This window comes from Arachis hypogaea, chromosome 20 (genome assembly GCF_003086295.3).
Source record: "Arachis hypogaea cultivar Tifrunner chromosome 20, arahy.Tifrunner.gnm2.J5K5, whole genome shotgun sequence".
NCBI lineage: Eukaryota > Viridiplantae > Streptophyta > Magnoliopsida > Fabales > Fabaceae > Arachis > Arachis hypogaea.
Window position 1 is genome coordinate 87,863,814 of NC_092055.1, and position 5,352 is coordinate 87,869,165.

Consider the following 5,352-nt stretch of genomic DNA (forward strand, 5'->3'; position numbering starts at 1 on the left):
ACAAGGGAACCTCTATACTGTGGTAAAAAGGATCCCTATTATTATTTTCTGTTCCCTTCTTTTTCATATGAGCAGGAGCAAGGACAAGAATATTCTTGTTGAAGCAGATCCTGAACCTGAAAGGACTCTAAAAAGGAAACTAAGAGAAGCTAAAATACAACAATCAAGAGACAACCTTACAGGAATTTTCGAACAGGAAGAGGAGATGGCAGCCGAAAATAATAATAATGCAAGGAGGATGCTTGGTGACTTTACTGCACCTAATTCCAATTTACATGGAAGAAGCATCTCAATCCCTGCCATTGGAGCAAACAATTTTGAGCTGAAACCTCAACTAGTTTCTTTGATACAGCAGAACTGCAAGTTTCATGGACTTCCATCTGAAGATCCTTTTCAGTTCTTAACTGAATTCTTGCAGATCTGTGATACTGTTAAGACTAATGGAGTAGATCCTGAAGTCTACCAGCTCATGCTTTTCCCTTTTGCTGTAAGAGACAGAGCTAGTGTGTGGTTGGACTCTCAACCCAAAGATAGCCTGAACTCTTGGGATAAGCTGGTCACGACTTTCTTAGCCAAGTTCTTTCCTCCTCAAAAGCTGAGTAAGCTTAGAGTGGATGTTCAAACCTTCAGACAGAAAGAAGGTGAATCCCTCTATGAAGCTTGGGAGAGATACAAGGAACTGACCAAAAAGTGTCCTTCTGACATGCTTTCAGAATGGACCATCCTGGATATATTCTATGATGGTCTGTCTGAATTAGCTAAGATGTCATTGGATACATCTGCAGGTGGATCCATTCACCTAAAGAAAACGCCTGTAGAAGCTCAAGAACTCATTGACATGGTTGCTAATAACCAGTTCATGTACACTTCTGAGAGGAATCCTTTGAGTAATGGGACGACTCAGAAGAAGGGAGTTCTTGAAATTGATACTCTGAATGCCATATTGGCTCAAAATAAAATATTGACTCAGCAAGTCAATATGATTTCTCAGAGTCTGAATAGAATGCAAGCTGCATCCAACAGTACTCAAGAGGCATCTTCTGAGGAAGAAGCTTATGATCCTGAGAACCCTGCAATAGCAGAGGTGAATTATATGGGTGAACCCTATGGAAACACCTATAATCCCTCATGGAGAAATCACCCAAATCTCTCATGGAAGGATCAACAAAAGCCTCAACAAGGCTTTAATAATGGTGGAAGAAACAGGTTTAGCAATAGCAAGCCTTTTTCATCATCCACTCAGCAACAGACAGAGAACTCTGAACAAAATACCTCTAATTTAGCAAACTTAGTCTCTAATCTATCTAAGGACACTCTGAGTTTTATGAATGAAACAAGGTCCTCCATTAGAAATTTGAAGGCACAAGTGGTCCAGCTGAGTAAGAAGATCACTGAAACCCCTCCTAGTGCTCTCCCAAGCAATACAGAAAAAAATCCAAAAGGAGAGCACAAGTCCATTGATATAACCATCATGGCCGAATCCAAGGAGGAAGGGGAGGACATGAATCCCAAGGAGGAAGACCTCCTGGGATGTCCAGTGATCAATAAGGAGTTTCCCTCTGAGGAACCAAAGGAATCTGAGACTCATCTAGAGACCATAAAGATTCCATTGAACCTCCTTATGCCATTCATGAGCTCTGATGAGTATTCCTGTTCTGAAGAGAATGAAGATGTTACTGAAGAGCAAGTTGCCAAGTTCCTTGGTGCAATCATGAAGCTAAATGCCAATTTATTTGGTAATGAAACTTGGGGAGATGAACCTCCCCTGTTCACCAATGAACTAAATGCATTGAATCAACTGAGATTGCCTCAGAAGAAACAGGATCCTGGAAAGTTCCTAATACCTTATACCATAGGCACCATAACCTTTGAGAAGGCTCTATGTGACATTGGGTCAGGAATAAACCTCATGCCACTCTCTGTAATGGAGAAACTGGGAATCTTTGAGGTGCAAGCTACCAGAATCTCATTAGAGATGGTAGACAACTCAAGAAAAGAGGCTTATGGACAAGTAGAGGACGTGTTAGTAAAGGTTGAAGGCCTTTACATCCCTGTTGATTTCATAATCTTGGATACTGGGAAGGATGAGGATGAATCCATCATTCTTGGAAGACCCTTCCTAGCCACAGCAAGAGCTATGATTGATGTAGACAGAGGTGAACTAGTCCTTCAATTGAATGAGGACTCCCTTGTGTTTAAAACTCAAGGTCATCCTTCTGTAAACATAGAAAAGAGGCACAGTAAGCTTCTCTCAGTACAGAGTCAACTAAAGCCCCCACAGTCAAACTCTAAGTTTGGTGTTGGGAGGCCTCAGCCAAACTCTAAGTTTTGTGTTGAACTCCCATATCCAAACTCTAAGTTTGGTTTTGGGAGTCTATAAAATTGACTTGATCACTTGTGTGGCTCCATGAGAGCCCACTGTCAAGCTATTGACATTAAAGAAGCGCTTGTTGGGAAGCAACCCAATTTTTATTTATCTAATTTTATTTTTATTTTATTGTTCTTTCATGTTTTATTAGGTTCATAATCATGTGGAGTCACAAAATAAATAGAAAAATCAAAAAGAGAATCAAAAACAGCAGAAGAAAAATCACACCCTGGAGGAAGGGCTTACTGGCGTTTAAACGCCAGTAAGGAGCATCTGGCTGGCGTTCAACACCAGAACAGAGAATGGATCTGGTGTTGAACGCCCCAAACAAGCAGCATCCTGGCGTTCAGACGCCAAGAATGCACACTGAGGAAAGCTAGCGCTAAACGCCAGAAACAAGCAATAAAACTGGCGTTCAACGCCGGAAACATGCTGCATCTGGGCGCTGAACGCCCAAAACAAGCACCAATTCGGCGTTTAAACGCCAGAATTGCATGCAAAGGCATTTTACATGCCTAATTGGTGCAGGGATGCAATTCCTTGCCACCTCAGGATCTGTGGACCCCACAGAATCATCTCAGCATCTGTGGACCCCACAGGATCCCCACCTACCTCCACTCATACTCTCCCCTCTTCTCATTCATCCTCTCTTCCCAATAAACACCCTTCCCCAAAACCCTTCACCAATCACCTCAAGCTCTCTTCCCAACTACCCCTTCACCACTCACATCCATCCACTCTTCTCCATAAACCTACCTCATAAACCCCACCTACCTTCAAAATTCAAAATCACTTTCCCACCCAAACCCATCCTAAATGGCCGAACCTAACCCCTCTCCCTCCACTATATAAACCCCTCCATTCTTCTTCATTTTCACACAACACAACCCTCTCTTCCTCTTCTTGGCCGAAACACAAACCTCTCTTCCTCTCCTCTATTTCTTCTTCTTCATCTTTTCTTTCTTCTCTTACTCGAGGGCGAGCAATATTCTAATTTTGGTGTGGTAAAAGCATAAAGCTTTTTGTTTTTCCATTACCATTGATGGCACCTAAGATCGGAGAATCCTCTAGAAAAGGAAAAGGGAAGACAAAAGCTTCCACCTCCGAGTCATGGGAGATGGAAAGATTCATCTCCAAAGCCCATCAAGACCACTTCTATGATGTTGTGGCCAAGAAGAAGGTGATCCCCGAGGTCCCTTTCAAACTCAAGAAAAATGAGTATCCGGAGATCCGACATGAGATCCATAGAAGAGGTTGGGAAGTTCTAACAAACCCCATCCAACAAGTCGGAATTCTAATGGTTCAAGAGTTCTATGCTAATGCATGGATCACTAGGAACCATGATCAAAGTAAGAACCCGAACCCAAAGAATTATATCACCATGGTTCGGGGGAAATACTTAGATTTTAGTCCAGAAAATGTGAGGTTGGCGTTCAACTTGCCAATGATGGAAGAAAACGCACGCCCCTACACAAGAAGAGTCAACTTTGATCAAAGGTTGGGCCAAGTCCTCATGGACATATGTGTGGAAGGAGCTCAATGGAAGATTGACTCAAAAGGCAAACCGGTTCAACTGAGAAGACTGGACCTTAAGCCTGTAGCTAGAGGATGGTTGGAGTTCATTCAATGCTCAATCATTCCCACTAGCAACCGGTCTGAAGTTGATATAGACTGGGCCATCATGATCCATAGCATCATGATTGGAGAAGAGGTGGAGGTTCATGAGATTATACCTCAAGAACTCTACAAGGTGGCTGACAAGTCCTCCACTATAGCAAGGTTAGCTTTTCCTCACCTCATTTGCCATCTATGCAATTCAGTTGGGATTGACATAGAGGGAAATATCCTCATTGATGAGGACAAGTCCATTACTAAGAAAAGGATGGAGCAAACAAGAGAGCCTATTCATGGATCTCAAGAGACGCATGAAGAAGCTCATCACCAAGAAATCCCTGAGATGCCTCAAGGGATACACTTTCCTCCACAGAACTTTTAGGAGCAAATCAACACCTCCCTAGGAGAACTGAGTTCCAACATGGGACAACTAAGGGTGAAACATCAAGAGCACTCAATCATCCTCCATGAAATTAGAGAAGATCAAAGAGCTATGAGGGAGGAGCAACAAAGACAAGGAAGAGACATAGAAGAGCTCAAGGACATCATTGGTTTCTCAAGAAGGAAGCGCCACCATCACTAAGGTGGACTCATTCCTTGTTCTCAAATTTTCTGTTTTTCGTTTTCTTTATGTTAAGTGCTTATCTATGTTAGAGTCTTATTACATGATCATTAGTATTTAGTAACCTTGTCTTAAAGTTATGAATGTCCTATGAATCCATCACCTCTCTTAAATGAAAAATGTTTTCAATTCAAAAGAACAAGAAGTACATGAGTTTCGAATTTATCCTTGAACTTAGTTTAATTATATTGATGTGGTGACAATACTTTTTGTTTTATGAATGAATGCTTGAACAGTGCATATGTCTTTTGAAGTTGGTGTTTTAGAATGTTAAATATGTTGGCTCTTGAAAGAATGATGAACAGGAGACATGTTATTTGATAATCTGAAAAATCATAAAAATGATTCTTGAAGCAAGAAAAAGCAGTGAATACAAAAGCTTGCAGAAAAAAAAATGGCAAAAAAAAAAAGAAAGAAAAAGCAAGCAGAAAAAGCCAAAAGCTCTTAAAACCAAAAGGCAAGAGCAAAAAGCCAATAACCCTTAAAACCAAAAGGCAAGGGTAAATAAAAAGGATCCAAGGCTTTGAGCATCAGTGGATAGGAGGGCCTAAAGGAATAAAATCCTGGCCTAAGTGGCTAAACCAAGCTGTCCCTAACCATGTGCTTGTGGCATGAAGGTGTCAAGTGAAAACTTGAGAATGAGCGGTTAAAGTCAAGGTCCAAAGCAAAAGAAGAGTGTGCTTAAGAACCCTGGACACCTCTAATTGGGGACTTTAGCAAAGCTGAGTCACAATCCGAAAAGGTTCAC

The 5,352-nt window shown here is 41.5% G+C and overlaps 1 non-coding gene across 1 annotated transcript; it reads right to left on the reverse strand.

The window, feature by feature from the left end:
• Positions 1 to 601: 601 nt before the first annotated feature.
• LOC112788447 (small nucleolar RNA R71) lies at positions 602 to 709 on the reverse strand. Its single transcript, XR_003195809.1, has one exon. It is a non-coding gene; the product is annotated as a small nucleolar RNA R71 (small nucleolar RNA).
• Between the last annotated feature and the right edge of the window lie 4,643 nt (positions 710 to 5,352).